Source organism: Podarcis filfolensis (assembly GCF_964270895.1).
Source record: "Podarcis filfolensis genome assembly, chromosome: 1".
Classification (NCBI taxonomy): Eukaryota; Metazoa; Chordata; class Lepidosauria; order Squamata; family Lacertidae; genus Podarcis; species Podarcis filfolensis.
In genome coordinates, this window is record NC_139604.1 from 47,392,643 (window position 1) to 47,420,296 (window position 27,654).

At 41.3% G+C, this 27,654-nt stretch overlaps 1 protein-coding gene across 2 annotated transcripts in view; it reads right to left on the minus strand.

Moving 5' to 3' along the window:
- Window positions 1–16,001, minus strand: part of PTPN4 (protein tyrosine phosphatase non-receptor type 4) — an 89,323-nt gene extending 73,322 nt beyond the window's left edge. Inside the window, exon 1 of one of the 2 annotated variants that reach the window (XM_083584858.1) lies at window positions 15,242–16,001. The gene's annotated coding sequence lies outside the window, so the exon portion shown is untranslated. The remainder of the gene's footprint in view (window positions 1–15,241) is intronic. The other variant, XM_083584859.1, reaches the window with a different exon arrangement.
- Window positions 16,002–27,654: the final 11,653 nt, after the last annotated feature.

Sequence of the window (27,654 nt, forward strand, 5' to 3'; positions counted from 1 at the left end):
GAAAAGAAAGAATAAATTTAAGCAAATACCTAGGAACCTTTTATTGTGAAAAAACACATTTGTATAGCAACTTTGTGACCTGTGTAAACATTCAGACTGAAATGTTCCATTGAGAAAACCGTCCAACATGTACACACACAATTCTCTGTACAATTCCTCTGAAAAGAAAAGAAAAAAGTTCTCTCTATATATCACTCAACCTAAACAGAGGCAAATGCCACCTAAATATCATTTAAAAAAAATCAAAAAATCCTTAAGATTCGTACATACAGCGGGATGTCTTTCCACATACAGATCCACATTCCTTTTGGGATATTTTTAATAATATCATTATTCTGATGGATAAACTTGATGTTTCATGGTGTCTAGACTGTATGTAATCTGTATGCTGATGGATTGTGCATGTCTGTACAGGTGGAGAAAGTCTAATAAAAAGGTTAATCTGAAAGCTATCAGATACTGGTATTTGGTTAAAAAACAAAAACCAGCTATGATAGGGTGATTTACACATAGTACAGTACCTGAAAGTTGATCTAAACATTCATGGAGAATAAATATGCATGTAATACTACTCTCCTGCAACGGCTCCATTTTGGAATAGTAGTGTCCCAAAGTTTTCGTTTTAGGTTGCAACTCAGAAGTCAATGCTTGACTATGTTTCAAATAGGGAGCCAAAACTGGAATTTTAATAGCTTTCTTGGCAATGGTTCCAAAGTGTCACTGGAGAGTCATTTGCTTCATTTCTACACTCATGCCAACAACCAGGAGCCCAAATAAATGTAGTTTTCAGGATGTCTGAATCCTTAACATGGACATCAGGTGCACTGTAAAACATTATTTCCTGGGATCCAAAAGTACTTTGATTGTTGCCACTACAGCAGTCAAGGTGCCACGAAAGAAGGGTCAAATCCAGAGACCATTTTGCCAAACCCAATCACCAATCAAGCCAAACAATTCCCTCATCATTGCTTTAAAATCAGGGGAAAGAAGCATGTGTTTGAAAGCTCCCCCTATTAAATTCGGCTACAAGCAACAAACTACCATACCAAGGTTAGGAATTCGCACTTAGACATCTCCCTGTCACATAGAATGGGTGGGGGTTGTTTGCTTTGTTTCATTTTAATCTGGGGTAGAATCCAACTATGGGATTTCCACACATATCCTTAAGTCCTGGGATACTTTTTCTGATGCAAAAATTTGTTATTGTGCCCTAGATTCTTGATCAAACACTATCACTTGAAAGCAGCAACAGTGATATAACTGGATATATCAGGTGAATTAGATATTTAGATGAAGTCACAGACCTCTATACATGTGTTAATTGATTCAATTGTTGTGATCAGAATAAAGCTCTTAATCCACTGGTGTCCAAATTTTTTTCATAGAGGGCCAGATTTGATGAAGTGAAGGGCCGTGAGGGCCGGCCAAAGGGACAACCAAAGTTGTTGACCTATTTTTAGGATCGAAGTTGTTGAGCTTTTTTTAAGATTGAAGTTATTTTGTTGGGCTTTTTTAGGATTGAAGTTATGGGGTTTTTAAAGGATTTTACCCCCCAAAATAAACTGCCACAGGAACCGGATTAAACCGACCAACGGACCAGATTAGACCCCAAAACGGACTTTGGACATGCCTGTCTTAATCTCAGTCTAACTTGAAATTTCTCTAGTTCAGATGAAAGTGTTTGGATTACAGGCACTATATTCTAATCTATCCCCTCTCTTTGCTTTCTTCCTCATCACAATCTATTAAGCTACAAGGAAGAAAACCTAAGCAGAAACGAATGCGTTAGAAACATTTGCCTTCTTGAAAATATACAGGCCATGAAGAAAGACCTGTACATTTTCATCTGTATACCTGTATTTTATTCTGAGTACTTGATTCTATGACAGAAACAGTATAAGCATATCCAATCATTCATTTTAAAAATGACCTCCAACACCCTTGGTTATGAAGATGAACTTTGCAGTTTATATACCACATACTAAAAAGCAATAAATATTTTGAACTTGTTGTAATGGAAATTTCTTTTTGCAAATTTCTCTTAAACACTTCCCACCATATTTTAATCAAGCTATTCAAAATTCACCATACAAGCTGCTTTTGCCATTAACCTCTTCATGGCCATGGTCTACCTACTCTATTATGTAACACATTTCATATTTTTACTCTCTCCCCCTTCCCAATAAAGTCAAAAACCATTATCTGTCATTGTAGTAATAATCACACTACAAAGGCACCTTGCAGCCATTTCCTTTTACAGAAGCAAATAAATTCAAACCCAAGAGAAAAGAGTCCTCTGAACAATGTGCCAAACTGTAATTATAATTCTTTCTGTAGTGAAGCATGGAAAAACATAACTTCTGTTTTTTTGAAAACTTACTTTAAGTTGAGAAACAGTGGGGAAAGCCTCTAATTTATCCCTTAATATCCTGCCAGCATTGATTGGATCTGATGTACATAAAATATCATCTGCATAAAGTCCAAATAGGGGATTGCTACTACTCTCAATTGTTTCCTATCTGTTAATGGTTACCCCCTTTCCAGCTAAAGTTTGGTACAGCCTTATTACTATAGATTCTAAAATTAAAGCAAATAAGAGAAGTGATAGTGGGCAGCCTTGTTTTGTCCCACAGCCAAGAAGACATTTTGGTGAATCTATATTATTTATTCCAATAGTGACAGATGCTATATCGTAAATTTTCCCAAATGATTTAGTAAATTTAGGGCCAAATCCATTTAAAAAATTTACTTTGATTCCACAATCAAATGCTTTAAATATATCTAATGACTGGCATGCTAGTGAAGTGGTCTGTTTACTATAATAAGTTATGTTTAATAGCTTCCTAATTGGGTCTGTAATCTCACATCCTGGAACAAAACCAGCCTGATCCAGATGAATATATTTTCCTTTTTTTATTCTGTTGACCATGATTGCTGTAAGAATTTTATAATCCAAATAAAATAAGGAAATTGGACAGTAAGATTCTACATTTGAGGGGTTCCTTGTATTGTCTGGGGATTGCTACTATTCTCAATTGTTTCCAGATTGGTGGTAATGGGCCCCCAGGTTAGAATATCTTTATATAGTTTAGTCATATGTGGGACCATCAGATCCTCAAATGTTTTATAGAATGCCTCTACTAGTTTTATTGATGCAGAAAGACTTATAGCAACTAGGTGAGTGAGCCAGTATTAATCTAAGAAAAATCAAGTGCATACTAGGATAAGCAATTGGTTGCTTTATGTTGGAACAGTTTTATTTGAACAGCAGACTTCCAATGAACTGATACTGATATTGCATTCTTGAAAAAGGATCCAAAAATCTGTTGCTTAACACATTTTGAGGCATATGCACAATTTCCTCTTGTCCCAAAATGTATTTTTTTATATAACTGTTTGGTCTGCGCTAACGTTTTCATAAACTGCCATGTTAACTATAAATCATAGACACTTCTTTTTAAATTAACAAGGTACTGAGAGTTTTAAGCTGTGAATTAATGCCTTGCTGGCCAATACATTACTTTTATGTGGGTTGTAGCCACCTAACCCATAGTCAGAATAGACCCACAGAAATAAATGTCCTTACAGTAGCCTTCCTCAGCCATCCAGATGTTCTTGACTGCAACTCCCATCAGCCCTAGCCAGCATGACAAATGATCAGGGGTGGCAGAAGCACATTATTTTGGGTATGGCTGATGTATGGTCTCAGCCTGTTGTTCTCAACTTTATACTTGTAAGTCTCTAGGTGTGGAATAATTTGTATTTCAGTATTTCTTGGTCAGAATGGGCGTGGAAGGAGGAAAAAAAATGAACCCTGGGTGCAGCAGGTTTTCTAGGAAAAAAAGCACTAAGCATAACAAATAGCCATATATTTGGCATTTTTTTCTGGATAGGGTAGCATTTCTGAAAGTGATTCACTTATGAAATCCCAATAATATTTTTAAACTAATCTGAATTCAATAAAATGCACCAAGTTAAGATTTCTACACAAATCTATAAATATTTTTAAGACACACAAAAATACCAAAGCCAGAATTTAAGGCAAAATGGGTTGAATACAAAAGATGGCTTGCATCACTGGAATTCTTACAGCTCCTTTTCTGCTGCTGGTCTCATGTCATTCCAGAGATTTTTAGGGTGCAGTGGAGCAGAAGGGGCAGGAAAGCCCTGTTGCACTAGCCCAACTATACCTGCACTTCTCTATAATCAACCCATTAGGAAGTACCCAACAAAATAGTTCTGCAAAATGGAACTACACCCTTTCATCTCCCTGTGAGCCCTTCAAATATGCTACAGAGGGCTAGTGCAAATTTAGTGGGCATGCAGGAACAATAAGTTCTGTTGCACAGCCAGAAGTCCTTGCACTAACTTACTTTGTCAGATATCACCTATCAGGACTTGAAATATCAATATTATATATTAACACTGTGCTTTGGATGGGAACCTTTGGGTTAATGGGTGGTTCCAAAATGAATAAATAAATTATACCTGCTGCAGTTTTACCTGAATATTTATTTTGCATAGTATTTTAGTGGAATCAGCACTAGCAATGAATAAATGCATTGTGATGATTTCTATTTAGAATGCCATTCTTTCAAAGTGAAATCAGTATGACTCATTTAAGAGAAGTGTACCTAGATGCTGATGTGCACATATGGGTTAATAGTAGCAGTAAGAGCAAATTTCTAAAACAATTTTCAACTATCAAATACAGACGTGGAAATTTTATACTGTTTATATCAGCACTGCTCTTCCTAATAAGTACATATCCTGAATGTACCAAAAGACACCTTTAGCATTCTATTCTTCTCTATTCAAAATTTATTATCCCCAGAAATCTTGCAGTAAGAGAAATGACAGATAGGGAGATATCCAATTGGTGTCCCTTGCTTATAGAAGGCATCTAGGAACAGGAAAGGAGGCAATGTCTGGCAATTCCCTCTCTTCCTGCAGTTCCCTGCCCCAACCTCCATCTGCTGAGCAGTTATCCAGAGCAGATGGGGGAGGGAAACTGCTGACGACTGTCACCCTCCCCATGCAACTTGTAGATGCTTTCTGCCAGCAGAGGGACACCAATTGGATATCTCCCATATAAGTGAAGAATCACTAAGACTGTACATACTTCAAAACAGTACATGTAAACCATGGAACAAATGGACCAGTCTAGAAATAATAAAGCACACTGTAAAATTTGGAAGAGAAGGTATTCCACAAGAATATTCAATTTTAACTGATTAGCTGGAAATTAGAAGACTTTAAGCTATAAAAAGAGCCAAGCAATTAAAAATTACTAGCACAACCACTGCACTTTCCCTCCACATCATAAATATTTATAAGTCTGACAGTGTTCCAGAGATGTGCATCCTCTTAAAAATCCATTGATTATTCACTGAAGAATGAATTGAAACAACACTTCACTTGTGACTTGAGAGTACAACTAAACTTCTCGCTAGCAAGAAAGTTCACAGAAAATATTCCTAGAAATCACAACATAACTGTAGACCTCGCTTCTTAAGCAAAGTATTTAAAAAACCAGCTACCAAATCCTACCTACTTATCACAGGGGAAAGTAGTAATTTTAACAAGTCACTGGTGTGCTAACACAATAAAGGTGAGTTACATCACAACATGTTTTCTATTGCTTTAGTGAGAGAGACAAGGCAGGTCAAATGGGGGGGGGGGGAAAGGAAAAAAATAATGGACAAGAAGATGCTGTAGAGAACTTGGAAAGCTAAATGTAAAAAGGCTTTCAAGAACGAGGAGATTGTGCCAGGAACTCCCAAGACTAGCAATTGAACCAAGTGGTGAATAAAGCCACCTTTTCTATTTAATTTGGTGAGGGGAGGGGGAGATACAAAGATGTCTTGAACTCCTCTTCCCAGTACATATATACCTCATACACTGATAAAGCATCAACAGACCTGCCAACAACACCTGCACAAGTTACTGGCATACGGTCGAAAAGATTCAATTTGCTTTATTATTGCAGAGTCTGATCACCCTAAAAAACCCTAAAAACCAACTTTTTACTGAGCTGTGTTTAAGAAAACATCCCACAGTGAATTCTGACACAGGACTCATGAGAATTCTTTTTCCAGATTCCTCTGCACAGCTACGGATCATTCTTCATCAAAGTCATAATTACAATTCCTTCTACTGCGAAAATGAAGTTCAGGGGAGTTGTCTTCAGTAATTATTTAAACCTATACTTTCTCTATAGACAAAAAGAATAATTTAAAATTTTAAGTACCAATATAGTCATACCTCATGTTACGTTTGTTTCAGGTTGAGCATTTTCAGACTGCGTCCCGCAGCGACCCGGAAGTACCAGAAAGGGTTACTTCCGGGTTTCGCCGCTCGCACATGCGCACAAAATGATGTCACGTGCATGCACAGATGCGGCAAACCGCGACCCGCGCACACGCAGGTTGCGTTCTGTTCATGTTGCGAACAGGCCTCCAGAACAGATCCCGTTCACAACCAGATGTACCACTGTACCAGTAAACTGCTACGGGTAGTCAAGTTTTCTGAACCCTCCATTATCAGAAAAAGGGGAAACAATGAATGTTTTTTACATTAAGGTACTGAGGATGACTCCCTCCACCCTGCTCAGCTGATACGACGTTGCTGCTGGCTTCCCTCAACCCAGTGGGAAAAATGAGGATGGTGTAAGAAAATCTATCAGGCAGTCTCCTCTTCTTCCTTGTTTGCAAGTACTGTATAGTATAACTGACCAGTATTTGACTGAATTACTGACTACTGTATTCATTTTGCAAGTCAAATGGCCAACACTATATTGTACTCTTTAAAATCTGCAAAGAGCTAACAAGGTATCCCTGGCATATGCAAACTATTTACTCTGATGCACTTTCACTGAAATCAATTAAGACTACATTATTATAAGTGGCCTATGAATCACTGTGTCATACGTACTGTAGCTATAGCAATGCCATCAAATAGTGTTAGGGGACAGGCAGCAGCTGTGCTTACTTGTGCTGCCTAGTCCCACACCTTTCTGTGACCCTGTCACTCCTCATGATACCGCAGTACACTCTTCAGTTTCCCGCTGCACACTTGCAGCATGACTATTTCTGTACACAACAATTTCACAGCAGCTTGAGTAAAGGCAGGGTGAAACTAACTGATGACTTTCCATCACTTTGTAAGCAGTGATGGCACCAGAATGCACATGGTACAAAAAGAAAGAACAGTTGTTTGTCTCAAAAGAAAGATTTGCTTGTTCAACCATGTTGTAGCTTGGGCGGGGGAGCCTGGACAGTAAGTGCTACAGAAAATCCAAAGGCTCATGATTAGTAAATGAGAAAATCAGAAAAGGACTGGTGTGAAAAGCAGGGTGGCATAAATCAATTCCTGGTAACCTCAACAACAGATTGTGCGTTTTCATATATGTTTAAAGCCAATGGTTTCAAACTACTACTCTCAATGGATTATTTCTGGAGAATGCAAGCCATCTTTTAACTTTGAAAGTGTGAAACTCTTCTTAGCCAAGCAGCCAGCCTAGACAAAAGCAACATTGCAGCATATGAACATTTGTTAGTGCAAGATACACATTAAGCCAATTTAATAATACAAGAATGTGCTGGATTCAGAGAAAAATCAATGTCAGACTGATTTCCCCCCTCCCCTATCAGTTCCCTATAAACTATAAAGCCTCTGCCAGAGGTCAGCAGAACCTGCTGAAAATGATGGGGTGTGGCATGGGGACTGAGGGGGAAGGGAGAAGCCCTGAAAATCAGGCTAAGGCAGCTTTCAGAAGTAGAAGCTGGATCCAACCCAATAATGCCAAGTACAAAAAGTGTTAAGCAATACCTTTTGCTGGATCAATTTATGAGTATCTCAGTTACAAAGAATTTTAACCAGCCAAAAAAGAAGGATGGCCAGTTATCAACCATTGGCATACCTAGCCTTTAGTATCAAAAATACTGTATATCATCCAATCCCTTACCAAAATGTAAGCACTCAGGATGAGAAATCCAAGTAGCTAGGGCAACAGATCACCAAAAACAGGGCCTCACAGAGTGGCTGGGGAAGCCCAGCCAGATGGGCGGGGTATAAATATTATTATTATTATTATTATTACTACTGCAAATTGAGGAACTAGACTAATGGCGTTAGTCACATATGACTAAAATATATCTTATTCCAAGGCCAATACAGCAACTGCCATGAGTGCTGGAAGGAAGACTGCTCCTTGCTGCAAGGCTCATTTTTACCTGGCCTAGGAGGCAGGGCCCAGACTCACATTGAACAGCCAAAAGAGACTCCTGGAAAGCCACTGAGACATTCCTAGAACAACTCTTGGGTTGGGGCAGCTGGCCAAAATGTTTCACAATGTTTTAGACGCTTCTAATTTTGGTTCCTCTTTTTTTGTTTTTGTTGGGCTGGGGTTCTTTAAATGTTTAGTTGGGGTTGGCAGTTATTTTAATTTGGGTATAACTGTAAACTGTTTATTATTGCTGTTATTATTATTATTGATTTCCATTGATTTATTGGTTTGTTGTCTGCATAGAATATTCTGTTTTTTAATGTTTGATGTTTGGTTGTGTTTTTATATATGCTGTAAGCCATCCAGAGTGGGCAGGATATAATAATAATAATAATAATAATAATAATAATAATAATAATATTGCGAAGTTTTCTGAGATATAATGAATTGCCCCTACCCTTTAAAACACAATAGTCACAATCTATTAGCTACACCAGAATTGTTATATTTCAGCTATAAACAAGGTCCTTTGTATGGTTATTCAGAACTGCTCCTAGCAAATGTACTTTAACTTATAGCTCATGCTGTTTCGTGTATTGTTTACAACCTACTACCATAGTCAATGACTCTAAATTACTAGGATCTGTTAAAAATGCTATAATATTGAATAAAAATGCACATCTGTGTAAGTCACCATTTTCATGGAATGGCTTTAACTGCTTTAGGTGTGGACCATTCCACATACTAGTTTGCCAGCATGTGTTTACAACAAGGAGTTGCAGCCCATTCTGGATTCATGATGACTATATGCATAAGACACACATTTGCTGCAGTAACATGTTATATGTCTATTTGTGCACCAAAATACATATTTGAATCTGTCTTAATATTTTGCAGCTTCATGTATGTGTGTGTGTAGAAATCAATGAAATTTCACACAGAGACAAAAGTATGTATTTACAGTGCTAGCTTACACCCAATCCTACCAAATCCTAGATGTTAATGCTATAACATCCCCATCCAACTAGTGTGGGTAAGTGCCACAAGTCAGGCTCCAACAATGAGATAATGCTATCCTAGATGAACATACTGAAGCACATATGCAACCTGATTTGCCTTTGACATTCTGCCTCTTACTGTTTCTTTGAGCCAGATGAACAGACAGACAAGCACTTAGTCATGACATGCCAGTATCAGGCAAGCAGGCCATGCTATACTGGTTTACTAGCTTTTGTTGCAGGTTGGCCACTTATGGCGTAGCCTGATCTCCTACAAGGAGAAGCCAGAGAGATTCCCCATAAGTCAGTACTTATTGGGAATCTCTGTAGCTTGTTTATGTAGGAGTGCCTACAGCAGAGACCCAACTGGAGATGCTGTAATGAAATCCACATACACCCTGTATGAGTTTTGCAATACAGAGGCTAAAACCAAAAAGACGTCCTTAGTCAATATGCAACCTTAAGTGACATTTTCATGTTTAGAAAGTGATATCAGTTTAAAAAAATCCAGACATTGTTCACGGTATACTTGAGCTATATCTATACCAAGTGATAGTTCTACCCTTCTAATGTCAAAGCTTGAAGAACTACAAAAACTGGGAATTAGAAAGGTAAACATAAGCTAGAGCAACAAAACTATGCACAATATTTTTGTAGCACTACAACTGTTTTAAAATACAAATTTATCCAAGCCCAATATATCAGAAAAGTAGATAGCGAAAGAAATGTGCCAAAAACATCACTCATTCTGCTTTTCAGGAAACTACAGATGTTTCTACAATACCACTAAGGTAAATTAACCCCGCCCCCCAAAAAAGATCTACGTGAAGCCAGAAAGACACATAAATGTTGCCAGCAATAACCATGTATACACAGCTTCTTCAAATGAGCTTTTGGCTTTAAGCCACTGGCATTCCCCAGCCACACTGTTGTCTTTACTCATCCTTCCACTATATTGTAGTTGCACGAAAACCACAAAGTGAAATCAATGGGATTAGTCTTTCAGTCATCCATAGATTCACAATTCTATGACTAGAGCAGCACTTGCAGTCCTCTCCCCTCCCAACCCCAAAAAGACGAATAACAGGAAGGAGGTGTTTGCACCATGTCCCCCTCCTTCCAACAGAAGGAATGGAGTTCCCCAAGAACAGCAGCAGAACAATCTCTGCTACACATTCTTCTGGATCACGTCCAGAATAGACTGTACAGGACAAGGCAATGGAATTAGGGAGATCCTGGACCACCACAACCAGCAGCCAAACTCCCCGGGTGCTAAGGACATTTTGCATCATGGTCATGTTGTATGGTGCCTGAGACTCAAGAGTAAAACGCCCCCCCCACCTGCCTGCTGCAGCGCAAGTCACCTGGGTTGTGCTGTGAGCGGTGTGAGAGTCAAAGTGCCGACCTGCCCAACACACAAGTAAAATTGCTGCTGAGAGATACTACCCCCGCTTGCACCATATTGTAAGTCACCTGGATGGCACTGCGGACAGCACAGAACTCAAAATGCCGCCTTGTGCAACTCACAAGTAAAATTGTTACCACTGAGGGAAACTTCCCCAGTGCACATTGCAGTATGAGCCAAAGTGCATGGCACCTCACAGCAGCCACACTGAACTGGTCCAGGCCACCCAGATAGGTGCTTCTCTCTCTCTCCCCCCCCCCCCCGCCCTATTGCAGGGCCAGGCTGGGCTCTGATGGTAGAGCCAGGAAGCTTGCTCTGAGCCACCAGCCAGTCATCACTGCTTCTCTTTTTCTGTGGGGTGCTCTCGGAGCGCCTGAGTTCCGTTGCCTCCACCCACTTCCTCACCCAGCTCAGCTCCCTATGGCTGGCTGCAGTGGGTTTCCTCTCCCCACTCTGGTTGCCTTGGTGGCATTGTCCGCTCCTCCTCCTCCGGCTCCGGGACTTTTGCGGGGACCCAGCCTGGCTGCAGCCACACCATACTGGCCCATGGGTCACATACATGGGGTGGGGTGGTAAGGCTCTTAAAGCTGGCAACTATTAAAAGTGCCAAGACGACATGACAAAACATGGAAGGAGCATGAGGAAGGGCAATGAAGAGTATCAGCATGTGGGGACAATGCGGTTTGGAGAAACATGAAGGGATCACAGAATTGTAGAGTTGGGAGGGACACTGAGTATCATCAAGTCCAACCCCCTGAAATACAGGAAGACGCAGCTGCCCCATACCTGCAACCTTGGCACCACTACTTGCCAGCACCAATACCAGCACCATGCTCTAACCAACTGAGCTATCATCTGTCGTGTTAAGCCTTGTCACGTGTGAGAAAGAAAGAGCTGGGGGGGGGGGTACATGTGGAATAACTCCCTGGAAGGGATATGTTGGCATTCCAGGAATCAGCTTGGAGAGGAGAAAGGGAACGTGGGTAGGCATGATGGATGTTGGGAGTGATACTGCACTAGGGAGCAGTTAAGAGTTTATCTAAAGGCTTTCTAGCAGAAGCAAAAGTTAGTAGTGGATGTAGGGGTTAGGTGCCATGTAAGAGCTATGTGTGTACCTATTGGGGGTGGGGAGAGACAGTCTTTGCCAGTAACATCCCAGTATTAGGATGGCTGGTGAGTCCAGGAAGTTGGAGCAATATCAGATAACATCTGCTGAGAAGGAAAGGTATTTGGGGATTAAACTTCATTCCTTGAGCTCGTGCTTTCCATAACTTTTTGTTTGTGTTTTAAACCCAACATGTTTTGGTTAAGTTTTAGTTGCCTTGTTTAATGTACGTGGGGCATAATGTATGATATGCTTTTAATTTGAAATATACTATCTGGTTAGTTTATGACGGTTTAAGTTGTGCATTTTAAAGTGTTATTTACCTCAAACTATCACAGTAGTGTTTAAAATCTAAATAAAATTTGGAGTGGGGTCATTGAGGGACACTGAAGTCTTAGGTTGTGCAAACTGGTCACTCAAGGTGGATGTCTCTGCCATCAGTTGTGTAGGCCTGCAATAAGTGTTAGTTGTTGTGCCAGAAAGATTACATAATATGAAGGAAAGGGGTTTAGGGACAGTCAAGAGCTTGTTTGCAGAGTGGAAGGAATGGAGTACCTTTTTCTGCCTTCCAACTTACAACCACTCTTTGAAGACTAGAGAAAGGACCCACATAAGAATATTAGGGGAGCTTTCTGCGATCTTCAGATAAGGACTAGATCATATGAAAAATTAACATAAGATTTTGGTTGGAGTTCATTAATTTGCAGCTTTGTAATCTTGTTATACAACAACAACAACAATAATAAAATCACCTAGACATTCTGTTAGTGCACCCGTAACCTAGTTTTCAGGTGTCATGTGGTGCCAAACTTGTTTACCTGAGTTTCTAACACTGACCACAACAACCATTTGAGTATGCAATGGAGGCATCCTGTACATGGAAACTTGCTTGCACATATGAATTACCCCTTAATGGATCGAAGTAGCACATAACTGAACTTAAACACATGCAACCAACATATCTGCTTTCAATGTCATTATGTTCTTTTTAAATGGCCTGTACTACTGTGCATTTCCAAAAATTAATTTAGCCCATACTAAACATTTATTGATTGGCATGCAAAACCCAGGATAGGTCCTAAATGAAGTAGTCAGGACAGAATTTCAATCAAAAAGTGAGACATTCTAAATATGCATACCATCATAAGGGATGGTATAACATACCAGATTCTGGATTTAGGGTGCAGTCCTTTGCACACTTACTTCAGTGGGACTTACTTCTGAATAGGCCTACCATCTGTTATTCCATTAAAATGTATGAAGGGGAAAAAAACTAAAGTAAATTAAGCATAAGGATGCCAAAAGTACATTGGACAGAAGAATTATAGTAAGTGCTATGTTATCTTTATGCAGCGTGCTAGCTAGTAAAGCTATGCTGCTCCAGAAATGTTCATTTGACAAAGTCATATCATTGTAATACACTGGCGATTTACTGGCTTACAAAACATCTGACAGTATCAGAAAATATTGACTCCAACATTACAAAGCATTACTTAACCATTGACAAAACAAAGGTGAAGAAAAAAAGATCTACTACAGTATTCTAGACTGGGTAATTCATGAGATGAGGAAATGCCTAAAGAATTATTTTGAATCTGGAATGATGCTGAAGCCTTAGATTTCGGAAGCATAAAAAGCAAGAGAAATGTTAAGTATACTAATTTTGCAAATTTTATTAATTTATTACATGCATATAACTCTATTGTTTTTATTTCTACATGAATAGTGCTACTTTATTCGATAACATCAAACTATATTTCATTTAAAAACTAGCCAGTAGAAAAACCTTCATGAACATTCTTTCCTCTGCAGGTGACATACAAGAGCATATTCAGAAGATATAGAAAAGGTAACAATTGCTTACTATAACATAAACCCCTTCAATAAGATAATTGTATACACTAATTTAGAAACAAAGTAACTTGCAATTGAGCTCTCCCCCACCTTATTGATATGAAACCCTGGTCCAATTCATCAGTGTGAATCTATGCTATGAACTTTTAAAAGTAATTTCAGAAAGCAAAATCAAGTTGCAAAATCAATTAGGGTCATAAACAGAAAACACTACCACTATCCTTATTGTTCTTCTGAATGGCATTTTAAACCTTGGCATCTGATTTGGCATGACATCTTTTTCAAAGGGAAGATGACAAATGAGAGTTTTACACGAGATATGTCAGATGTCATATCCCCCCAAAGAAGTGTAACCCTAGGGTTCTTAAGATCATCTGGAACTACATCAAAATGAAAAGAAAGCTGCAATAGCCTTTAATTATAATTTCTTTATTTTCAAAGTTACTATCTTTAGTATATGCTGATTTGAGATTGACACACAGTAATGCACCCTTAACTGTGCTGCTAGAAGCAGGATAGATACAAGATCATTCATACTACAGTGGAACCTCGGTTTTTGTACATACATATACAGATGAGCGCTGCAACCCCCGAGTCATCCGCGACTGGACTTAACGGTCAGGGGTCCCTTTACCTTTTATACAGGCAACTACCCCTTGAAAATACAATGCAACACATTCTAGCTTGACTTTTGATTTTACAGAATGTCTTTTGGAAATACACCTCAAAATAACTGATGCCTGGCCTTTTCAGTTTTTTTAAATATACAAATGTAACGTAACACTTCACACATCATAATTCTGCAAAAAAAATAATGGAATACAATAGAGCAACATTTTGATCTCAGGACCTATTTGAATGCCTTGGTGATAGAAAAGCATTTCTTCAAATACCGATGCAAGCAAGAACCCAGACAGGACCCTTACACACCTTCACGCAACCTAATTTTGTCATGGCTCTACTCCCCCTAAGAATAACGTAATCCTGCTGCTTCTTCAGCTAACATTATAGAACGCAAACACAACACAGTCAACCATACACAACCTTTGGGTTTAAGAAACCATTTATACAAATGTTACCAGTCTGCATCTACTGTAAATACATCAACTTGACTAACAAAGGTAGGGGGGGAAAGACCCCCTTTACTTCAGGACCTTTCCAATCTTCAGTGAACCAATACTGAACTGAAAAATAGCTTGACCTAAAATAACATTACCATCTCTTTAACTCCCTTTCTAGCGCAAACAGCACACTCAAAGAAGGCATATTGCATTTTTAAGGAGCACCATATACACTATAGAATTCAACAAATCCACAACTGTAAATAAATGCTACACTCCCCAGATCAATACTTTGGATAATTATGATTTGGCAACTCTTAACAGTCATTCACCCACCCACCTCCTTTCCTGTTGCCACACATTCCTCTGCATCTATTGGGTCGTCCAACATTTAGCACTCAGACCCACAGCAATCTAGGGGGTGGGCTGGCAATTTTTAACTCTACATCCTTAACCTAAGGGATATCACACACCCAACATTTGAAACGAGAGCATGTAACAATTTTATTATTTAAAAAAAATTGGAAGAGAGGGAGTCCCCCATTTTAACTTGAAAACTTAAAACCGAAACCCCCAGTAATATCCTCTTACCTTCATATAACAGCCACGTCCTTCCAGAGGATGATAATGGAGCAAGGAAGCAACCCAGAAAAGGGAAGCCAAAAGGTAAAGTGGAGGTGGGAAGGGGGTCTTGCCCCCCAACACACACACACACACACACCTCACACACAAAAGGCTCAATTTAACCCGCAGAAAAGGCTCAGTTCAGTCGAGTTCTTGCACCCCGCGAGGAGCAGCAGCAGCAGCAAGCGAATACGATGGGGGTCTCCAGCAACCATTGCAGTGAGCGCCCCCTCTCAACTCAGAGCCCCCCACATTCCTGCCGCAGACAGAAAGGCAAGGGTGGGTGGGTGAGCAGGTGGAGGGAGGGGGGAAGGCAATGCAGCCTCCCCCCCTCCCCACCCACTGGGCACCCCCTCCAATAGAGGGAGGGGAGAGGGGGGAAGGGGTCTCAGCAGTCACCCCTCTGTGCCTGAGGGGAAGGCAGCCCCGGACCTTTTCCTCCCTCCCGCCCCGCAAGGAGGCTTTCCCGTCTCTTCCTTCTCCTGCAGCCGTGGGGCCGAGGCTTGGGGGGGGGGGAGGCGCTGGCTAAACACCGGGGCTCTGCCTGCCTCCACTGAGCGGGGGGCCGAGAACGAGCAGCAGCTGCCGCCGCCGCCACCACCTCCTCCTCCGTCTTCCTCCCCCTCCTCCACCCCAGAGCCTGCCTCCCTCCTTCCTCTCCTCCAGCCTGCCTTCAGACAGGCAGCAGCATAGCAACCAACATGGCAGCTGCGCAGTCACCCAGCGGAAAGTGGGAAGGGGGCAAGCTCTCGCGAGAAGCGCCCGAACTCTGCCCGCTCTCGCGCCCCCGCCCCTTCGCCTCTCCTCTGTCGATGCCTAGCTTCTGGCTCGAATCACGCGACGGGGTTGGCTGCGCCGGCCGAAGCCCCGCCCGTCTCCCTTTCCAAGGCAGGCGGTTGGCTGGCCGGGACGTCCGTCGCTGCAAGGGCAGAGACTGCGCCCGTCACGGCCGTAAGCCTCTCCGAAGTTGAGGCTTCATTCAGAGCAACCAAGGGTGGATTTTTGCAGTATTTCGCGAGGCTCTTACAAAAGGCAGGGGAAGGAGAGCGGTTGCTTGAATGAGAGCTGTAGTGACACCTGCTGGCAATTTCATCCTGGGCTTTTTTATTTTGCGGGTCGCGGGTGTTTTTCTTTTTGGAAGCGCAGTTTGTGCATTTCACCAGCTTTTTATTTTGGATCTAGCGCAGTTCTCTCCCCCGCCCTTCTTTTCTTGTGATCATTGTCCTTCGTTACGGCTGTGCTTTTGGATCGTCGTAGTTTTCCTTCTTTTTTCGGTGTTTTGTCCACAATTTTCATTGTTTTGTGATGTGCAATCGCTGCAGAACTCGCATAGCCTCATTATTTCTTCTTCTTGTAGTCAGAATCGCGTGTAAAAAAGCGGCACCGTGCATTGCAAAGGCGGGCGAACTGAGTGTGTGCCTGTTTTGCGGGACGTGTTTACAACATCGCCATAATATATTCTTGCGTAAAGCTGTTGAGGCTGCCACCCTGCAGACACACTTCCCTGGGAGTGTGTTCTGAGTAGACATGCATAGGGTTAAGCGGTGAAGCTGCAACTCTTCCTTCCAAGTATAACGCTGTAAAAACCACCATGGGATTCACTTTTGAGTAAACATCTGTAAGACTGCGCTCCTACGCTGTAATGATGCTCGTGCTACTATGGAAATAAGCCCTATTCAGCTCACTAAGACTTTTGAGGAAGCAGGTATAGGAAGGGAAACTCTTTTATGTAAAACACAGTGAAAGTGGATCCATACGTTCCCCCCCAATAGCATATATTATTAATAATAATAATATATAAATCCTGGTACTTTATTCTACCACACATTATGCCCTCACCAATAATAATAATAACAATAATAAATTTATTATTTACACCCCACCCATCTGGCTGGGTTTCCCCAGCCACTCTGGGCAGCTTCCAACAAAATATTAAAATACAATAGTCTGTTAAACATTAAAAGCTTCCCTAAACAGGGAGCCTTCAGATGTCTTCTAAAAGTCTGGTAGTTGTTTATTTCTTTGACATCTGGTGGGAGGGCGTTCCACAGGGCGGGCACCACTACCGAGAAGGCCCTATGCCTGGTTCCCTGTAACCTGGCTTCTTGCAGCGAGGGAACCGCCAGAAAGCCCTCGGCACTGGACCTCAGTGTCCGGGCAGAATGATGGGGGTAAAGATGCTCCTTCAGGTATACTGGACCGAGGCCGTTTAGGGCTTTAAAGGTCAGCACCAACACTCTGAATTGTGCTCGGAAACATACTGGGAGCCAATGTAGGTCTTTCAAGACTGGTGTTGTGTGGTCTCGGTGGCCACTCCCAGTCACCAGTCTAGCTGCTGCATTCTGGATTAGTTGTAGTTCAAAGGTAGCCTACATGTTTAACATCCTAAAGATAGGCTCAACTGTGCAGAAGTATTGATTTAAGAATTCCCAAGTTGCACCTATGTCCAATATTCAAATCTTAGGATTGTGACTCTGGAGCCATGTGGGAATCCTTGGTAAAATTATGAGGACTTCATGATTTAACTTGAACCCAGGAACAGCGGTGTGCTATGTAATGAATAGTGATTTAAATTAAACAGACAAAGGTGTTTTAGTTCCATATTTATGTGTGATGGATTTGAAATACTCAGCTGCCTTAAAATGAAGGTGCAGAGAGCTCAGCAGGATTGCCTGTATTTTGCTGCATTGGACAGGAATATATTGCCATACGTTTAGGGTCTTGTGGCAACAGCACTATTTGTGCGATGCTCAGCTTGCAGTTCCCCACAAATGCTGGGTGGGCAGATGTGGGGAATTGGAGCAGACTGTGTTGTTACTATTGTTAAGGATGGCGGGCCAGATTTAATTCAGTTTGCCTCTGAGGGTGAACCTGCCAAAACAATACATGAATTGAAATGCAGAAATCCTTTGAAATTCACACTTCTCTGAATTTTGCAGTGCAGTGCTCTGGTCAAGTCATGAGTACCAAAATGCATATTTTGAGGGGAAGTGTGCATGAAAATGCATGTATAGCTGAAAATAATGTACAAAAATGCAACCAGGTCAGCATACATAACAAGAGATATTTTGCCCCCAAATCACTTAGGACCACTCAGCACCTTAAATTGGGCTGGGAAGTGCAGATCACATAAAACAGGTAAAATACTGTCTTGCCTCTCTGTACTTTATAGAGACTTGCCTGGTTGGGATGGCAATAATTTAGCATGATGAGAACAAGCCACAGTGAGTCGCAGGTTCGTGTGCTTTGCCTCCTACTCTGGTGCAGCTGCAAGAAGGACAAACATTTTGACTTCCAGTCTTGCTTAGTTTGTCATCTGAACTTGACGCACTGTAGTTAATATTAGCTATGGCTTTTCTGAATCAAACAGTCTTCAGAAACAAAACATAGTTAACATTAGCTACAGTTACTTTAGGATTTGCATGACATGTCACTGTTACGGTTTATTTCTAAAGCTAATATTTGGTCACCTTTGGATCAAAAAACAGTTCCCAAGGCAGGTGTTGTGTAAGAGTGCTGGGGAGCCAACAGGTCTCATACCAGGCACATGTGAGATTCGCCCCCCCCCCCAAATGCCAGTATGTAGGATACAATATTGTATCATGTTTCCATAAAATATTGTTACAGATCTGAGGTAGCAGAGTTTGGGGGTGCAAGGGCACCCATAACTGCTAGAGACAGTGAATGTTAGAAATTAATAAATTGCAGAATTTAGTCATATGAGTATTGAAGGGAAGATGGCAGGGCCTCACCTGAGAAAGAAGTCATTAAGAATGACAAAATGTGTTGGAAGCAAGTCATTAACTCATCAATGACAGGACGCTCTTCAGGTGGAAGGAGGAGGTTGCCAAGGAGGCAGGGGTCATGATGTCACACAGGAAAAATGTGTCCTTTTGAAATTTAGAAGTTGGGGAAGAAGGAGGAGAGCTCTCATGAGCTGCTGTGAAGGCCAGAACCTTCGGTGGACCTTGGAGTCTCAGATTTCAGCAGCACCCTGTGTGATGCCAAAATTCAGGGATCCCTCTCCTCTCACCTTCCATTCTATATTATAGTTGCAACACCCCTGAGGCTCTGCTGAGGCTCCAATGTGATTGAACTGGTTCTGATCCCATAAATCTGCCTCTGTAACCATTTGGGCAGGCTGGGAGAGAGGCACAGAGGTGCCTGGGAAACCAGTGCTGAGCTGTTATGAAGGACGGGCTCCTGCTGAGATGTGAATTCTGCGAAATCTCTTTTCCATTGAAAGCTTATTGTGCAAATATGTGTCAATAAATCATATTTCAAAGACACTGCAGACTCCTCCACACCTCATTTCCCCCAAAGTAACCCAGGCCGCTTGGAATCTTGTGCACCGACTCAGCAGAGATTGGGGTGGCCAGTACCAATTTAGGCAGTGCCTAAAACTAACTTGGATGGAACTCCCAATAAAATCAGTGGGACTTACTTCTGAGTAAGCTTAGTTACAATCAGTTATATATTTAGCTTGCAGTTATGCATGCCGAAATTCCTAATTTGCTTTGCTAAAATAGATTGCAGCCTCAAAAGATATGTGAAGAGTATAAGCCAGGATGGGGTATTTGTGGTTCTCCAGATATTTTGGACTCAGAAGACCCATTAGCTCTGCACAGCTTGGCCATCAGGGATGGTAAGTACCACCAGCAACTGGACAGCCACAGGTTCTTCATGGCTGGCCTAAACAATGTGACCATGAAATGTGGTTTTTGTGCTTAGGGCCCCTTTCAACCTTCGAAGTTTGACAGCTGCAAGGGAAATGGGGGATGAATCACTCTTGCATGTTTCTTCCTACTACTAGGGTTTGCTGTTGTTGGAAACAGGTGGCTAGGCTGTGCTCTGGAGCACAACTATTGATTCTTATATTTTTCTCTTTCTTACCACAGCAGGTCAGTCTCTGCTAATGGTTCTCTGTTCGCCTTGCGTGAACTGGTTTTGCAGGCTGTGTGCCAGAGGCTAAAGGGAATTCGCTTGGTGGTTCCCAGGCTGGTTTACAAAATTAAGATATCAATCGAGCAATCTGAGCCAGGAAACTCACTGGGTGTCCTTGGGCCAGTCACTAAGTCAGTCTAACCAACCTCACAGGGTTGTTGTGAGGAGAAAATGGGGGCGACGAGTATGTACATCGCCTTGAAGGAAAGGTGGGATATAACTGTAGTAAGTACCGTATTTTTTGCTCTATAAGATGCACCAGGCCATAAGACGCACCTAGTTTTTGGAGGAGGAAAAAAGAAAAAAAATATTCTGAATCTCAGAAGCCAGAACAACAAGAGGAATCGCTGTGCAGCAAAAGCAGCAATCCCTCTTTGCTGTTCTGGCTTCTGGGATAGCTGCGCAGCCTGCATTCGCTCCATAAGACGCACACACATTTCCCCTTATTTTTTAGGAGGGAAAAAGTGAGTCTTATAGAGCAAAAAATATGGTAAATAAATAATGAAGCCACAGCACTCTAGTTCTGAGTTAAATCAACATTCAAAGATGAGTGTGCTAGCTCTGTCTCCTTTTTAAAAAACAAAAAACCAAAACCCTAATTTTGGTTCCCTGTGCAGCATGGAACTCTAATTTCCCAGGATTGTAAATTGTACAGGGAACTCGCACAAGAAGAACAGACTCCTTGCTGAAGATGGTATTCCTCCAACTCATGCAGGACGATGGGGATGGTTTGTTTTTATTGTGTGAAGTAGGAAGGAATATTACAGGCATCAGTGAAAGCCACAGTTTAAGGAACTAAGTGAAGCATAATTTCCTGGTAAGAAATTAGCCCATAGTATGCTCTGTTATAATGGCAATACTTACCTTTAGCATGAGTCATCCTTTATAGCTTGCACCTGGTATTTCATAAGCAGAGAGATAGTATCGGTTTTGTCCCAAAATGATTGCAAAATGTGGACTTTTTTGAGGTGATGATATCTTAAACAGCATCTCTGCATGCAAGCTGCCTTATAGATACCTGCCTCATTGAACTTAGGCCCAATACCAACATGGTATAGTGGTTAGCGTCTGGGTTTAAATTCCAACTCAGCCATGAAGCTCACCTCGGTCCAGTCATTGTCTTCTGACATAACTCACCTCACAGGGATGTTGTGAAGATAAAGTGAGGAGGGGGAGAATAATGCATACCACCTTGAGATCCTTGGAGCAACTGAGGGATATACAGAATTGCAGTGCACATGAAGGAGGTGCTGCCACATCCAACAAATAGCACTGGAACCCTGTTGTCTCACATGAAACACTCCAAATTTAATAAATAATGCTAATTACCAGGGCTCTATAATGGCTTTTGTGGAACTTCATTTTCAAATACAGTGGTACCTCAGGTTAAGTACTTAATTCGTTCCGGAGGTCCGTTCTTAACCTGAAACTGTTCTTAACTTGAAGCTCCGCTTTAGCTAATGGGGCCTCCTGCTGCTGCTGTGCCACCGGAGCCCAATTTCTGTTCTTATCCTGAAGCAAAGTTCTTAACCTGAAGCACTATTTCTGGGTTAGCAGAGTGTGTAATCTGAAGCATATGTAACCTGAAGCGTATGTAACCCGAGGTACCACTGTAACACCATTTGCTTATATTGTCAGGAGGCATATGAAAATACCACTGGATCAGTGGTGATAGTATGCATATGTTGGCAGCAAGCTGCAGAAGATGTTTGTTTAATGAACAGTGCAGCCATAATATTAATAAAATGAAGCAAATCAGTTCACACCTATGCACGTAAAACAAAACAATACCAGATAAGCTGGAGCAGGGCCAAATTTTGCATGCTTCCATGCAAGAATCTCCTGGGATTCTTTTCATCATGCAGTTGATGGTGAATGATCCTGTGATGTGGAGGGGCCCCACACACCTGGTGCTTCAGCTGCCCCCTCCCCCATTTCACATAATGGTTTTTGGATCCTGAGTGTCTCTTGAACACATGCACTTGCAGCTGTCAAGCAAAGGAGGGTTTCACTGAGGGCTCCTTCCCGCGGCAGCCTCTTTCTTGCACCCTTGAAAATCTGCTCTTGGGCATTGAGAGGACTCTCTGGAACAGTGTGAGAATAGTGCAGGGACAGGGGGAAATTGAAGATTTGATGAAACTCACATTCATTCTCCCCCTTCTGCCATCGGGAGCAGAATGCTGGACCGAAAGCTGGTCTGCACACAGAAGGGCCACAGGATCCCAGCATATGCATTAGAGTTCGCCACTTCATGAAACCTCAAAAGAGTCAGTTTCTAGCTAGATGCCTGGGAAACTTATAGGCAAAGGTGATTTTGGTGCAACCTGCTATATACTGCCAAACCCCAGTAAGTATGCAAAGAACACCAAGTTAATTTGGTGCAGTCAGATGCTGTGTTTTGTATTTGATACTGTTTTTTAAACAAAAACCCCCTATATGTATGTTTCTTTTCTGATGATCATTGATTTGGAAGAAATGAAACTGAATGGATTTTTTTTTTAGGTTAGGATAATCTTCACAATAATAAAAGCAAGAGAGCTTTGATTATGTGGCAGAAGAATTTTTTTAAAAGCAATAATTACCTGCATTATAACAATAAATGTTTGTCTTTATGATTTTTCAGCCATGCAACTCTTAATTCCCATCTGAAATGTGTTTTATTCCTTCTAAACAAAATTGAATGGCTTTGCATACCTTCAGGAAGACAGCCTTGTAGGTAAAACACGTGCTGCCAATTCTCAGTTAATTGCTTCAGTCCCCAGCATACTATTTGTGCACTTACACTCCTTTTCAAAAGGCTACTATGGGAAATAGGTGAGTGGCCATGTCTTTGTTAATGAGACTGTAGAGATACTGTGGTAGCTCAAAAATGCAAAGGCCAGGAAAATATGAAGATAAGGAAGAGAGATCAAACTCTTTATCATAGAATCACAAGGCTGGAAGCGACCTCGAGGATCATTTAGCCTAACCCCTTGTAGTGCAAGATTTTCAACTTTGGAGTACATTGATTTGTGGGTACCGTTTAGTGAAGGGAATGCCCTGGTCATGTGATTTTGATAATCAGAACCAGTTACAATTTTTATGGTGATTGGACAGCATACCCTAATATTATTCATTTCAGTCATACCTGTGGACCACACTCAGGGCCGGATTTAGGTTTGATGAGGTCATAAGCTACTGAAGGTAATGGGGTCCTTTATATGTCCAGCTGTCCTTTGTCAACAACAAATTGTCGCTGTTTTTTGTGTTGAATATATGCTATATGGTAATTTATGGACCTAATGGGTATCTAAAATCAGTGATATTTTAGGGAGCAGGCTAGCAGGTGGGGCCCATTACTTAAATCATAGGAGCCTACACAACACAAAACACTGTTGCTGTATGTAGGTTTTATTTTATTTGTTTTTTATCTTATATTTCGGAAATGTACATCCAATATTTTTTTCCCTTTAATTTTTTGGGGGGCCCCCAAGAGAGTGGGGCCCTAAGCTGTAGCTTGTTTAGTTTATACATAAATCCGGCACTGACCACACTGAGGGAATCACCCTCAGGGCTGAGCTATCTTTTAAAAGCTCAACTTTTTTCTCCTTTAATGTTAAGACGTACACTAAAAAATCTATTGCGCATTCTTATGCACCAACCTTTTTAAATTCCTGTTGGTAGGTTTGGTGGAAGTGAACGCAGTACAGTGCTGGTCTTCTGCCAGAAGGAATCCAAGCCAAATCCTGTGATCTGTCTTCCACTGTATTTTTCATGCAGGGCTTAGTGAGGCATCATTGACATCAGTAGGAAATGGCAGAGAGCATGAAAGAAAATGTGTTCCTTTCCCCCCGATGTTAGTTGCTCTGCTGTTGCAGTTTAGTCAGGAAATCGAGGGAAGCTGGTTGCAAGCCAAGATGGCAACACATGTCAATCCACAGGAGAGGAAGGAGAATAATGAAGAGGGTTGAATAATGTCTTTACTTTCAAACTAGTGATGGTTCTTCTTGAGCTAGATTAGCCATCGTTTCAGCCTAAAATCCTCTTGCAGCACTTGAAAGTGACCTTCAGCTATTAGGGATTTTTTTTTTGCCAAAATAATTCAGAATTTGAATCTTCAGTTTAAGATAGCATTTCACATATTACCTTCATATGCTCCTTATGACAGTAAGGACTAACATCAAAATTCAATTGAATAACGTAAGCACCAACATTTGCTTTTGAATTATTCTTTGGGACTCGACACTAAGGGCAGAAATCACAGTGGTCCATGTATTACGTTTGTGCTTGGTATGTTAAAGCCTACACGCATACAGTAAAAAATATATGAGGCAAATTGTAATGACTTTCCATATACCACAATAGTAGCTTCACAAACTATATGAGCTTTTATGTGGTTCCAGTGCAGAAGTATAGCAAGGCGATAAGTAATATGTGCAGATTTAAATCACTGAAGTGGTTCTGAAGCAATTTAAGTATGTGGTTGTTTAAACCTGAGTATTTATGTATTTTAAAATTCCACATGATGATGATGATGATGATGATGATGATATAATAATAATAATAATAATAATAATAATAATAATAATAATAATATCTCTATCAATAAATATATTAGACACCCTACTCCTATCTCTGCACACATTTACTGGCCTGGTCATAATGCTAGCTACTCTGTACACCTAACATCTTCTGGATCATTGTTACGTAAAAGAGCATACTATGGAAGATGAATGGATAAGAGAAGCATCTAAGAACACAGGCTTAAGGAGATAGTAAAAGACAGTCTCACAAAAGGTTGGAATTCCAGGTAAGGAGCATAATATGACGTAGCATACATACAGGTGCACTGGAAAGGCCAAAATCGCTACCTGAACTCTCACAAAAATACAGGTTACTATTAATGGCTGTGTAATCTGAAGGACAGTTCTTGTTAGCAAATTGCAGCCGCCATTGTTAATTATTATCTGGTTCTAAGAGCCACAGAAGCATTCAGTGTTCCAGTAGATCTGGTTCCCATATGTCTGTCAGTCAGATCAATTGCTGCAACATCAGAGTGATTAATTCAGTCCTGCATATTTTTGTGGCAGTGCACAAAACTGGGTGTGTCGATTAGTCAAGAGCTACAGAGAGCTGTTTCCATTTTTGCATTTATTGCCTCCGATGAGAAATACCAAACTTATGCTAGTTTACTCAGAGGTGAGCCCTGCTGGGCTTCACTGGATTATTCCTTTCTGACTTCAGCGTCACACACTTCACTTTGTACTAAAGACAGCTGAAGAGAAATAAAAGCTTTCCTCCAAGCCATACATACAACCAGATGAAAAAAGGGCATAGAATACTTCCATTAGTTTTTATCACATAACATACTGTCCCTTCCTGTTGTTCTAATATTACATAGAATGGGGAGGATACTTTTTATAACCATGGAAAAGATGCAGGAAACAGGAGAGAAGGATAGAAGACTGGAAAGGATTCAGGAGATGATGCTGACTGGATAAAATGTGAGTGGGGAAGCAGGAGTTTGTTCCCCCTTTGCTTGAGTGTGTAGGACACATGAATAAAATCCAAGCTTCAGTTCCTGACCTCTCCCATGAAGATTCTTGGGTAGCAGGGCTGGGGAAAATCTCTTCCTGAAGCAGAGGAGAAAGGATTAAACTAGATATACCAACTGTCTGATTACTACAAGGTCACTTATTTTGCTGTGTACAACAACGGCCAGATGCCTGGAACAAATTAGCTGTTATAAATTTCATGATACTACTGAGAGGAGGTCAAATGGAAGTCTATTGTATGCCAGTCTCAAACGTGTGGAATAATCCATCAAAAAGACCCATTTCCCCATATCTGTAACTACAATGGAATGGGACATTCCTCAGTTCAAAGGATTTACTCATTCAGCCACTCCTATACCCATATCAGAAAGCAACCTACATGTGACTAAGTGTAGGTTGCATTCAATGAAATCTCCTGTGTCATTAGCATTATACAAATGATCAAGGAAAACTATGTTCTCTAGTGTTGCATAATTTTGCCTACACTGCCACTTAGGGAAATGTTTCAGGGTGTGGCCTTGCTGGAGATTTTCAGGAGATACGGTAAGTGCTTTGTGCTTTAGAAAAACAGATCTGGATTCCAGCGTTCTTCAGCGGAGACTTTCTGCCCCCCTGTGTAGCATTTCTGCATATATAATGACACAATATTTAGTGCGCGGTCTAAAGGTGATCACAGTTGAATGGCCATTTCTTTGGTTATAGTATGGGGAGGGTCATCAGTCCTTTTTGTAGAGATGCTGTAGTGGCCCAGAGCCTGGTCCAGATTCCAAAAGCAAACCTCAGTGGGGGTTGGAGGGGGAGATGCAGGGGAGATCAAACTCTTATTGGGGGTATGGTTTTATGCACAGGTGCTTTTTGGTAAAGGGGAACCAGTTGCAACATTGCAAAGAACAAGTAAAGGGGAGGGAATCCCCCCTCCCTTCTAATTCCTTGTACTCATAACTGAGGATCAAGCATCCAGTGATGTTCCTTGGAGCTGATGTTACTCCAAGTAGCCTATTTTAATAAATACAGTGGTACCTCGGGTTACAGACGCTTCAGGTTACAGACACTTCATGTTACGGACTCCGCTAACCCAGAAATAGTACCTCGGGTTAAGAACTTTGCTTCAGGATGAGAACAGAAATCGTGCTCTGGCGGTGCAGCGGTAGCAGGAGGCCCCATTGGCTAAAGTGGTGCTTCAGGTTAAGAACAGTTTTAGGTTAAGAACGGACCTCCGGAACGAATTAAGTTCTTAACCTGAGGTACCACTGTACTGTATTTGAGTAAATATTTTATTTGCTACACTCTCATTTCTCTACATAAGAAAGTTATTGTGGGTGAAAGCTGTGGTACCTTAGAGATAATTGCCTCGATTGTTAAGTTGTACAGCAGAAACCATAAGGCGATTGTGGGCCATCTTTTGAGACGTTTGTTTCACAGAGCTGAAAGCGCTGCTCTATTAAATGGAGCAGAGAACAAATGCTTTATTGGCTACCGGGCAGATGCTGCTTTGGCAGGCCTTCAGTATTTGGCTAAATTTGCTTAGGGTGCCATCAGATGTAGCCTTTTAATACCACTGCCAGCCAACTGCATCCCCATGGAATCACACTGGGAGATTCAGTTCTTTTAGAGCAGCACTCACAAGACTTATGGTAACTTATAGTTATGTGAATGAATTATTTTGGCCGCTATAGCCTGAACTCTGTGGGGATGCAGAATGAACTAAGGACTAGTTGATTTCTGCTGGGTGGCCAAGTATGGGGGGTGAAGGGCATTCTGCACATGTTCTAATTCTTCAGTGTTACTGTGTTTAATCTTTCCCTTTATATCCAGGGTTACTGGGGGAAGGACTCTCTTCCTGCTCTTATTATGGGGAGGTCATCTGCACACCAGGGTGGTAGATTGCAAACTTAAATGTGG